We start from the raw sequence: 13057 nt of genomic DNA on the forward strand, positions 1-13057 counted from the left end.
GCCTGGGATTGCCATGACCCGGGTGCAGGAACTTGCACTTGACTTTGTCGACTGTCATGAGTTTTGCATTGGCCCATCTTCCCAGCCTGTCAAGGTTCCTCTGGATGGCATCCCTTCCCTCCCTGTGTCTAATACACCACTCAGCCTGGTGTTGTAGTTGCTGAGGGTACACTCGGTCCTATTTTCCATATCACTGACAAAGGTGCTGAACCATATCAGCACCAGTACCGAGCCTGAGGGACACCACCGGTCACTGGTCTCCACTCTTACAGACACACAGACAGACCACAACCCTTTGCCATCCAGACACTTTGTTGTCCACCATGTGGTTCATCCATCAGATCCATGTCTCTCCAATTTTGGGACAAGAAAGACATGCAGGACAGTGTCAAGCACTTTGAGTAAGTCCAGGGAGATGATGTTGGTTGCTCTGCCCTGTAAAACAACTGTAAAACAATTGACTCTGAGAGAGTTATACAAAGGTTTAGGTTTGTTCATACTTTTCCCCCAGCAATTTTTGCTACTATTTAACAGATTATCTGACTCGAAGTATAGAAAACAGGAAGAAGACAGACTTAACATAGTCAATTATAAGCCTTGCAAGTGATGTATTCTTAACTGATATATTTTAAGAATGTACTCAACATACGTGTATGATGATAATACTGTAAATTGATACCCTTTTAGTGTGACAGAGTGAAGGCTGAAACTGTTAGACTAATTACAGCCTTACACAACTTAAACATACATATTTTTATTATTTTCTGTCAGTAAACTATCTCCTGGATAGTATAATTTTTGGCTAGAAGGAAAGTCAAACAGAAGATCCATACTGTGAAGGGTTCAGTTTAACTGTGAGAGGGTTAGTTATTTCCAAACTTTCTGGCAAACTATGAAGAAAGTGCAGTTGTCATCACATTCTTATAAAGATTGTCATTGTTGATTTAAGTATATTTCAGTTAAATCCAAACTTTTAAACTTGATTTGGGTATGTAAAGTATACTTAGTAGAAAATGATCCATTAATGCAAGGACTTCTGCCTCTGCTTTCTGGCAGGCAGAGATCCAGAAATGGTTTTCTACTCTATAGAATTTTTTTATTACTCCGTTTCTAATGGACTTTATTAGTTGATGTTTCAGCAGAAATTTCTGTCAGTTTTATTTCTATGAAAATCCAGATTTCATGCTTGGGAGCACATAAAATATTCCTCTGTACAGAGAGAGTTTAGAAAAATGGCTAGGATTGTACTGATAGAATTTCTGGTTTGTTTTATCCATAAAACTGTACATACTGCCATATAGATCAAAGAAGTTTACTCTTGGAAGAACTGAATTCAACTCTGATGTCTTTTAGATTTCTGCTGGTGAGATACTTTGTCTCTTTGTTACTTTATAGTCTTTATGCAGTTTTAAGTGTCTCATGATTTTGATATCACATCAGAGAGATCATTTGATCCAGGAGAAAATCTGGGCAGGCTAGTGCAATGGTTGCTTCACACATCTTCTCTTTTCTGCAAGGATGACAGTGAAGTCAAGGAAAGAATGCAGATGGGTCAGCACAGTGTTTCAAGCTGGACTGTGTGCAGACTTGGTGTGGAATCAGGGGGTCCCCCAGAGTGCTCTCTGGTGTTCTTGGGTCCTCTGCCTGTTGGTGACATCGTCCTTAATCTTGTTAGAGTCATGAGGTTCTCACCTCTCACTTTTGTACACTGGTTTCCTGCAATATTAAATGTTCTTAGTTACAGGACTAGGAAGGGAATATCATGTTGGTAATGAGTCTTTTCAGATCTCGATCTTTTCTGATTTGCATTTGCTGCTCTTGGTGGTCACAGCCTGTTCCAGATACAGAGTCTCTGCACTTTTTGATGATCATCAGGCAGTATGCATAGTTTGGCTACCTATTTTCCTCAGCACACAAAACCAATTTTCTTTCTCAGGACAGGTGGTTGACTATATTTCATCTGCTTTTGCCACAGTAAAGAGTTGTTTACCATTTACTGGCTTATGCTAACAGCTATCCTGTCTGGACATAAATCATGTTAATTGCTACAAGGAGGGAAGAAAAAAAACTTAAGTTCTTTTTTTTTTTTCTTTTTTTAGTTACAACTTTCTTGGTCATAAAGTCTGTTCAGGGAGCTTCCCATTCTGCAGTGCTATTTGTGGGGATGCCCTAGAATCTCAAAATATTGTAAAGAGTTTATGAAGCCAAAAAATTAAAAATAATGGATGACAAAAATTCAAGTGGATAAATTTAAAATTATGCATATATGGAGAACAAGGGTAATATGACATCCCAGCTTCACGAAGGATTCTGATTTGGGATTTGCTACTTTTCCTGGAGCTTGGGATGTGTGCCTAAGGCCATATCAAAAGGAGTAAGGAGACAAGGACCTACAGTTACCATTAGGAGTACAGCAGCCTTCAGGAAAACACTCAGAAAATGTTTGATTGTCATGCTCATCTTTGGCTTGGGGTGGGGGGGTGCATCCAGGTGTTTAAAAAAGCAGATGTTCTTACCTCAGCAGATCCCTACTTCAATGCGCAAGTGAGGACATGCTGTGCTCATCTGCCAACCCCTTATTTAAGGGGTACAGCCTTGGAAAGAAGGCCCCAGTTATTGTTGTCTTGATTCCCTAGTGCAGCCCTACCTGGCAGACATTGTTTCTCTGAAGGTCAGCCTGAAGGTACATTGCAGAATGTTGTATGGGGCTTGGAAGAATGCATTCTGCTGTCTGGCACTAATAAAAGGGAGAGATGTGAGGCAAAGAGGATCTGTGCAATTCAGTATGATATATATAAGTAAGCTCCTTAACTGCAGGAATTAGTGAGGAAGTAGATTAGTCCTGAGATTACACCAATACCAGAACCGTCTATCCTCCTTCAGGTTTACAGCCATGGGAGACATGAAGAGTAGTCAGCATGAATCAGCCTGCAATTTAAATTTAAAGTAGTAGTAATAAGGAGTCTATTTTGGCAAGAACCTTAGTGGATCATTTGCCTCAGATTCATAGGGCTGTGCTTTTGCCTTGCTATTTCTGTTCGTTGTAATGAGCATGTGTCCTCAGTGTTTCTGCCATTGACCCCATCTTTTCATTATAAACTTCTTTTTCTTCTCATTACAGTAATTTCACGAATACAAGCCGCAGCAATTTGACCAAAATTTTGGTGGAAACCCGGAAGTGCGGCTAATACTCGGGGGCGGCTAATATATGAACAATATTCTAAAAGCTACCAACACGGAAGTGAGAGCCCGCGGCAGCCCCAAGCCAAACTGGAGCCCGGCCGGCCCCGGCAGAGGTGGGAAAGCCTGGCAGAGGCGGGCCAGCGGTACGGGGGTCGGGTGGCAGAGCCCGGGCCAGCAGGGCAGGGGAGCCCAGCAGAACCAGGGCTGGCAGTGCACGGGAGCCTGACTGCGCAGGGGAGGATGCCAGAAGCAGGAAGCCTGGCGGGCAGGGCTGCCCGGCGGCAGGGGGAAGCCCAGCAGAACTGGGGCTAGCAGTCCACTGGAGCCCAGGAGAACTGGGGCCAGCAGCGTGGGGGAGCCCAGCGGTGCGGGGGCCTGCAGTGCTGGCCAGGGCGAGCAAATGAGGCAGCGGCGGTGCAGACAGGAGCGGGGGGGCCAGCAAGCCCGGCGGCGGTGGCGGTGGCAGCGGCAGCACCGCCCACAGGGCGAGCAAACGTGGCAGCGATGGTGCAGATGGGGGGGGGGGCCAGCGAGCCCGGCAGCGGCAGCACCGCCCGGCCGGCCCCGAGTGGCCCCGCCGAGCCGTAGTGCCGAGGGCCACCCAGCCCCGTCGGCAACCATGAGCGGACCGAGCCTGCCTGGCCCTGGCCCGAGCCAGTAAACCCCGCTATGTCGCGATCCTGTTACTAATTGGCAAATTTGTGAAAGCTGCCCACGGATTCTCGCTATGAACAAAAGTGCGGCTAATATTCAGGTGCGGCTTTTTTATTGACAAAGACATCAACATTGTCGACCCACCGGAAGTGCAGCTTATACTCCGTGCGGCTTGTATTCGTGAAACTACTGTACTGTTGGAGATGTTGGGAGGAATTACTCGGTCATGGTGTGGTTGGGGTTAGACTCTGGCCAGCAGCTAAGCCTCCACCTACTTGCTTGGTAACCCACTACAGCAGGATGGTACAAGTGAGGAAAAAACCTCTAGTGAGTCAAGGTAAAGACATCTTTATAAGTAAAAGGGAAAAGAAAATAACAAATTATGCAAAAGCACACATCACCATCAGACTGATGCCCTGTCAGTCCCCAGGCAACAGCTACTTTGGAGAAGCTGTCCCTAGTTTATATGCTAAGTATGACATTGTATGGTATGGAGTATGCCTTGGTCTGTTGGGGGCAGCTGTCCTGGTTGGTGTCCCCTTCCTGCCTGGCTGAGGGCAGAGTGAGAAACAGAGAAGGCTCAATTCTATGCAACCACTATTCAGCACTGTTTTTTTTAATCACAGTATTACCATATAAGCTTCTATAAAGAAAATTAACTCCATTCCACCATCATTCCACCATGAACAAAATGTAATGCCACTTAATTTTTCAATTCACCCCAAGGCAATAGATGACCAATTGATGAAACAAAAACAACAAAGGGACCCTTCATATTATGTCACTATCACTTACTCCTACAGTGTCTAGTTATACAAGATTTTAAGAGTTCATTGTAAGGACTGTTTCTGGCTTTTGTTTGTAGATGTGCATTTTGCTCTTTGTGCTTGAGGATATTGGCATTGCCACTGAAGTAAGAACTCCCGTTCCCTCGGTAACAGCAGCAAACAATATTCCCTCATTGGATTCCATGAATGAAACAAATTTGTTTGAGTTATGAATAGATTTTTCAGCAAAACTGAAATCAATTTTTGTAAATCCTCATGCTGAGGTCACTAAAATATTGAGAGGTGGATGAATTTTTATGCTGGTTTCTCTATGTGATTGCATTACTAACTCCAAATGAAATATTTTCCTAAGATTTTGAGGAGGTTGCTCAGCCCTCAGATGGTCATGGTAGCTGGTTAGGGCAAATCCTTACAGATTAGGATGGTGGTTTCAGGACCAATGAAGCAGGAAGAAGCAGCATGTGGTTCATCTGTTCTGATTAATCACTTTTTCAGTTGCTATAATATATTGACATTGAAGGGGGCTGGGGGTAGTGAACTGACACAGCTCTGGCTTTGTGGTTTGGGTCTGATCTTTAAATCTTCATGCACTGCAGATGGAGTGGTTCAGGCTCTGGTTTGAGAGAAAAGAAACAACAAAGGATGTACAATTAGACTGTCTTTGAATTTTTTTCAAGGTCCTTTGGGCCAAATGCTGTACCTTTTTTCTCAGAAGCACTTCTGATTTATCCTGCCAAAATAATTGGGAATGGTTTAGCATTTTTGTTTAATTTGAAGGAGACAGGCTGTGTAAGTAATTAAAAGTACTTGAAATTGTAAACACTATAGTAAAAAGTAAAACTGCTTTGCTTTATGACATACTACTTGAGAAAAAAAATACTTAGCAGGATCATATTGAACTAAAAAGTCTGGAATCATTGCAGATGGCTAGCTAGTCAAGCACTAGTCAAGACTTCAAGTTTCATATGGTTTCCAGTGCTCTTAACACTGGTTAATATAGATAGTGGTAGGAAAATACCTGATACAACCTGTGGAAGAAACTTTTTTGTCTTGAGCTATGGTCTTTGGAATATTTTAGGAAATGCATTTTTGAGTCAGGCATCTGTGGAAGAGAAGGAATTTTTAGGTATTTCATATTTATCTATCAGACTTTAGAACAGGCTAAGCCAAGAAAAATATTGGAGGAAGTTTTCCAGTATAGCTTCTCCTCTGTCAGGTTTTAGAATAGAGTTGTCTTTATCCTTTACTGTGACAGTGGAGATCTTTTATATCTTCTTCTACATTTCTGCAAAGAGCAGGCAGGAAAAAGGAGAAATTTTATGATTTAATGGACCTGGACCTCAACTTTGCCTAAATTTAAAACCAGATAATTCTTTCTCACACCCTTAGAGGCCCTAAATACTTATACAGTATGGTTGAAATAACTGAGTGCAACAAGCTGAAGTCACAAAAGAAGACAAAAGCCAAGCTCATCTGTCTTAGTGATCAGAGAGATGGATGAGTCTGTGGACAAAGAACAATCTCAGAAAGAAAACAGAGCCCTTGCCGTTTGGAAAGCCTGTGTGATGGGTTAGCTAGAATAAGAGGAGTGCTGACTGATCCCACATATCGCTGATCCCTAATTGAGCCTAAGCCTTTCCAAAGGTCTTTAAGATATCGTGTATCCTTTAATTAATCTGTTTTCCTGCCTTAGTAATTTCAGAATAGTAGATACATGCTTTAGGATGTTGTGATAACTACTTAGGCAATCAAAAGACATTTTTGCCTTCAAGGTATTTGGCATGTTCTGGCAGCTTTTCTTATCTTACTGTTGACTCAAGAGATTATCAACCTATTTTTAAGAACACTTACCCAGACACAAATTGAACCAAGTTTGTCAGCTAAGATAGGACAGTAACAGAAATCTGCAATTTCCAAGGGTTTTTGTGCAGGATTCTCTACCCTGTTTCACTGTCACACAGCTGAAGGATTCAGATTCATTGCGAAAAATTCAATGCAGCATTAGTTGGTACGCATCCTGCTGTCTAGAGCCAATGCTATCTCAGCCTTCAGTCACCTTCGTAGTTTGAGATTACTGAAGGAATAATGGGTCATCTTTCTACTGGAAGTGACTCCTTGCATATCTGAATTCTCAAGCAGCACCAATTTCTACTTCTTCCAGGTGTAATCTTATACCAAAAGTCTAATGTAAACTTATTTGTTAGTCTCCCACTCGTTTGTGATAATATTTGAATTGACTTTACAATATGTAATAGTGAGAATTACTATTTTGGCTATTTTTTCCCGTCCATATCTGCACCTAATATGACCTGGGATATATATAATAATTTGGAAGAATGGCCAGGCCTATTTAATTCTGTGTCGTTCTCACTCATCATTCATACCCATTGGATTCTTAGTTATCAGAATGTCTTGGTGAACATGTAGAAACAGGATCAACATTAGCCCTTCTGACATCATGATATTAGTTTAGATATCATAAACAGTAAATTTAAGTGTAGGAATAGTCTTAGGTAAAAAAAAAAAGGAAAAATTAAATTCTTTTAATTTTACAGTAAGTCCTATTTTTGAAACAACAGAAAAAAGGTAAGAGCAATTCTAATAGGAATAATAGAAATACCTATTATTAAATGCTAGTCGTACAGTAATCTCTCCACACATGTCTAAGGTAGAGGAAATGAAGAAAAAAGTTTTTCTTGATGCATAATTGCATATTGGATTATTTTAAGTGGCTGATTCTTATCCAAGGCTACTTCAGTATCATTTGTGGCTTTCCAGATGAGCTCAGTAACATGCCAGATTTGATTACTGTGCAGGAAGACAGCATGACTTACACATTTATAACGAATGCACTCACTGATTAATGGTTCATTGTACAGGAAAAACTCACTGCCGAGTATATGTCTTCCTTACCACAATATCTTTTTATTAAAGATATTTGGAATTTCTGATTTCCATTATTTGATGGAGTTGCTAGTGTAGTGGCTGACTTGGTTTTTGCAACTCTTAGACACTGTGGAGCTGGTTGGTTTGTTTTGAGTTTATTTAACATATATGCACTTTCTACCCATGAAAGGCTGATAAAATATTAGCCTATATAAACATCATTAACAAAGTTCCTTTTAAAGGAACTTCAATCTAAACTGAAAGTCTGCCTCTTTAAAACTTAAAGTCTGCTTCTTTAAGCAACATCTCCTCCTTCTTTAAGCATTGGTGCTGTGGCTTCTTCAGTTCTAAATTTTTTTTTCTATGATTGAAGCTAGTTTTGTCCTCCTCCTTCTGGAGGAGGAGAATAAGATCAGTGAAAGGCAGACGTAACTACCCCATCTGAGAACAAGTAGAAATACTGGTAACAAGTAATTAGAGAACTATGCCACCAAACTTTTTTCACCAATGACATCTTCATGGCTATACTTCTTTAGCTCCCTATTTAGTAAATCTCTGCTCATAACCTATGCAAAGTGTGTGTACAAAATTAAACTTTTAAGTGAAAACTCAGCATCTGACTTAAGCATTTTTAAATTCTACAAATATTTTGTTTTATCTAGGGATTTATTTATGGTGTAGAATGGACCTCTGTGCCTGAGACTTTTGCAATTTGACCTTGGAACTGGTTGGTTATGCTACCTCAGATGAGGTATGAAATCCTCCTACAAGGAAGAGTGTCTGCCATCCAGCATCCACTGCCATCCCAAGGGTCACAGAAGGAATGTAGTCTTGCCATCTTATACTTCCCACTTCTGAATGTCATGCTATTATCATTGCCAGATATTTGTGTGATCTAGTTGTAAAAATTTGGATCAGAGAGATACAAAACGATGGTTCTCTGAGACCATCGAGTCCAACCATTAACCCAGCACTGTGAGTCCACCACTAAATCATGTCCTTAAGCACCGCATATATGTGTTTGAAACACTTCCAGGAATGACGATTACACCAGTTCCCTGGACAGCCTGTTCTAATGATTGACAGCCCTTTTAGTGGAAAATTTTTTTCTAATATCCAGTCAAAATCTGGCACAACTTGGGGCTGTTTCCTCTTGTATCATATGGTATTTGGGAGAAGAGATCAACCCTGACCTCCTTTCAGGAGGCTGTAGAGAATGATATGGTCTTGCCTGAGTTTCCTTTTCTCCAGGCTAAACAACCCCAGCTCCCTCAGCTGCTCTGTACCTCCAGCACCTCAGTGTCCCTCTTGCTGTGAGGGGCCCAGAACAGGACGCAGGATCCATGGTGCCCTTACCAGTGCCGAGTACAGGGGGACAATCACTTCCCAGGCTCTGCTGGAACAGGCCAGGATGCCACTGGACTTCTTGGACACCTGAGCACACGTGGATCACGTTCAGATGGCTTCCAGGTCCATTTCTGCCAGGCCGCTGGGCTTCCTCCTCACATTATCCCTGATCCAACGTGGGGCCTTCCCGGTCCCTGCAGGGATTTCCTAGTCCCGCCGGGTTCTCTCCTGGTCCAGGCCCATCCCTGCCGGGTCTCTCCTGCCCCGTCCCTGCTCCCTCTGTCCCCTCGGGGCTCGCAGGGCTGTTTCTGTCTCGGTTCCCTGGCTCAGCCCTGCCTGCCGGGCAGCGTTTTGCCCTCCCTTGCCCAGGCTTTCCCCAGGGCTGAGGGGCTCGGCCGGGCCCTGCGCTGGGGCCGCTGCAGCCGCGGGCACCGCCTGGGGCCGGGCTGGGAGCCCCGAGCTCCTGCACACAGGTGGGGAGAGGATGGTCTGGCTTGGATTTACAGGGTTGTTGGTTTTATTTGTTAAATTGAAATAAAGTTTTTTAGATGCTCTTAGAAGGACAGGTGAAAAAAAAATTAAAGGGTCAAACTCTAGACAGAATTCTGCCAGCGCTTTGGAATACAGGAACCCATGAATTATTTATATCTGACTTCTCAGTATGTTCCCAAAAGGCTGGTAGTATTCTCCCTGTTCATCTGTCTATGATCGTCTAAGATTTTAATTCGGCTCACTCAGGAGTGTGTATATGCTCTGACATACAGAATTTCGTCTGTGTTTTTGTGGCACAGATAGGAAATAGTGTTGCTGTTGTGGAACTTACATGTAACCAATTTACTTACAGTAGTTTCTCAGCTATGGTGTGCTCTGTGCAGCTGCTTAGCTTTTATTTTTCTTTTTGTACTTCCTCTAATTTTCCCTTTGTTTTCTGGTGATAAGTTCCTAGGAGTGTGCGTTAAAAGGCTATCAGCTAACTTACTTTATGATGAAAAATGAAAATAATTGAGGTGGCTTTTTTAGGGAAGGGAAGCCAGAGAAGAAGGAAAGGTATCATGGTCATTATCATTATGTGGAAAAAGGCTTTTCTGAAGAGAACTGATGGAATTATTAGGGGTTTTGTGCCCATGCTGAACATTGGAGGAAACGGGGAGATTAAATAAAAATGTATTAAACAGCAAAGCAAGTTTTCTACTGATAAGACCAGTGGAGCCTGAATCAGAAAGAGGTGGCTAAAAGAGGCTGCAGTGAGAGAGGCTTGTGCAGGACTGGTTCTGGTTGTTAAATATGTGGAGTGACAGGAAAAAATCTTCATTGTCTAGAGGTTTGGTATTGGTCTAGGGGCTCGGAGGCTCATTTCAACCATATTTTTTGTAATTCTACTTTACTAGCAGTTTTAAGTCCCCACTGAAACCTGAGAATGTCCAATTTCTTATGCTAAAGACTGAGCTAAATTAAAAGTTCATCTCTGAACAGATGTGCAAATGTGAGCACTTGCTACTGTTTGCTGTTGAAACACTTTCATGTTGCTGAATCATGGGGTTGTTGTTTTTGGGTTTTTTTTAAATCTAACTGCCTTCAGTACAGTAGTGTCTCTGTTGTTTGTGAAAATTTATTCTGTGTTTCCTTTCTGTATGGTATTTCTCACACAAATTTATGTAATGAAAAATAACTGTTAGAGTCTATAATGTTAACAGTTCAACTGGATATCACAGAGCTGTAAATCCAGGGATACTGGCCTACTAAGTGCTATTGGCTGCAATCTTTCCCCTTGAAGAACTGTAGTAATAAACTGAACTCATGTGATAGATGTTTAAAATTACATTTTCTGTCCAAAAGAAATATTTTAACAGGGGCACAAAACATTCCTTTTAATGTCAGAGACATTTATTCTGATTTCTTTGTTTCTAGATGAAGAGGACATGTACAGCATGCATTTTTAAAATCTTTCCGCCTCCTCCCTTTTACTATCTGTATTAAAAAAAAAAAACAAACAAGCAAAAATTATGGAAACACGCAATGCTTGCAGAATGTTAGCTACTGTCCAGATACTGAGCCTATTTGAAGCAAGTACAATTTATGACACTAGTTGATTGTGTAATCAGATTTTTTTTTCCACTTAAACTGATGCTTGCAAATGTAAGCAGTTATTGAAGTGGTTTTTGGTGAAAACAAAGAGTTAAAAAAACAGCCTAAAAATTAAAATGTACTGAAATTGAATATAGCCTTAAAAGAAGTTAACAATAGCAGCAGGCAGTAGTTGCCTGTGTTTCATGGATATAATTGTTTTGAACTCACATAAACTGTTGCTGTTGTACCAGTAGCATCTTTTTGGTTACAGAGCAGTTTCCCCGTTGGCCATGCAGCCCTGCAGTCCTTCTCAAATACATTTTAAATATTCTGGAGTGTTTGTGCTAGGGCAAGCATTTTGTGTAGTTCTGGACTCCCATTCTCGTTTGCTTTGCTGGGTTTTACCTCCTGGGGCGAGTGTTTCTGAAAGAGCCGATTCAGCAGAGCCTCCCTGCCGGGGGGGATGTCAGGCAGCCCTGGGGGAGCGTGGGGATGAGCTGAACAGTCACAGAGAGCTTCCTCCCTGCTGCATGGAGAGCAGGATGCAGCAGAGGAGCTACACCCAGCCAGTGCTCCTGAAAACATTTCACCGGGGCCCTCATCCACAGCTCTGGTGTTTTTTCCCAACCCAATGCAGTGTCGGGATGCAGTTCTTGTAGCCTCAAGCTGTTGTAGTTCCATGTGTCTCCCATGCAACAAAATAAATTATTAGGTAATTTGTAATTTTTTTCCTATGTAAATATCCACATTAAAAAAAAACCCTACTTTTGTTTCTATTATGGTAATGTAATTATTAATTTACTAAGAAAATAAAATAACTAGATTGTTTGAAAGCAAGGTAATAGGTAGCAGGACAAAGGTAACAGAACAAAGATTTATATGTATGCGCCTACATGTCTTTTCTGTGGTACTTTACAAGACAGCAGCAAGTTTAATTGTAGGTCACAAACTAGTTAAATTCTTATAATAGAAGCTGGTTCTTTTGTTAAAAACAAACAAACAAACAAGAACATGCAATTCAAGAAGTCCTTTTAGATTGGGGTATTCAAATTGTATAGAAGCTTTGTTCAGTCTGCTTGTACTTGTGATAGATGAAGGAGGTATGTCCCCCAATGTTTTCTAGTTTAGCTTCAAATAATGTTTGTGTCTGGAGCAAGGACATTACCAAAGATTTGGTATTTACCATTGTCAGTAAGATTTGCTTACAAAATGTAAATTGTATGAAAATATGTAGCTTCTTTAATTGAAATTATACATAATCACATTCTTCCAGATATCAACTAATCTAGCCTGAAATTTAGGGAGCTTTTTCTTCTAACAAGTAACTGGCTTTTTTATGAATAATCTGTGTTTTCTTGTTTTTGTCTTGCATATGTATGTCAGTATCTTGAGTTTCAGGAAGTTTTGGAAAAATACTACCCAACTGGGCTAAATGTGTCTTCTTGGGCAGCACTGTGCCTGCAGAGACAAAGCTTTATAGAATGTCATCTTCCCTTCTTTTAGAGCTCTAATTTCCATGGCAGACTGATGCAGGGATGCTTAGTCTGGGTATTGAATTTTGTGTTTGCTTTTACCAGCTACCCTTTCCTACTGTTTTCAGTCTTCTCACTTCTTCCAGAAAAAACTCTATTATTGTATATTTTAGCAGAATACAGCCAAGGCAGGAGTTTTGCTTCTGATGCAAGTGCTGACTGCTCTGAATATCCCCTCTGCTCTTTAGGAGGCCCATCCAACTGGCAGCCTGTGGGCCACTTCTCTTGCACAGAATAATTCTGGCCAGCTCCCACATGAACATGATTTTGTCTATCGTGCCTGTGCATAACTATGCAAGCTGCCTCTCTGCTCCTTTACTTCTGGAATGTGGCACAACATGTCTGCCTCTGGAGATGTGCCTATAGTGACATTTAAACAGAGATACTGCACTATAGCTTAGCCTTTGAAAAGATAAATCATTCCAGACATACCACTGCTTTGCCCTCTGAAAAGAAATGTGAGAAATGCCTTCAAATGCTAAGAGTCTTCTTTTTCTTCTGGGTTTTTTTTCCCCTCCTTTTTTTTTTTTTTTTTTTTTTTTGGTAAGAAGTCTCAAAAATCGTTTATCAACTGGTGTGCTGGTTTTCATAAAAATACTC

General features: G+C 41.4%; 1 protein-coding gene across 1 annotated transcript in view; it reads left to right on the forward strand.

The window, feature by feature from the left end:
• The window catches only part of CTNND2 (catenin delta 2), a 667983-nt gene that overhangs the window by 115037 nt on the left and 539889 nt on the right, over positions 1-13057 (forward strand).

This window comes from Catharus ustulatus, chromosome 1 (genome assembly GCF_009819885.2).
Source record: "Catharus ustulatus isolate bCatUst1 chromosome 1, bCatUst1.pri.v2, whole genome shotgun sequence".
Lineage (NCBI taxonomy): Eukaryota > Metazoa > Chordata > Aves > Passeriformes > Turdidae > Catharus > Catharus ustulatus.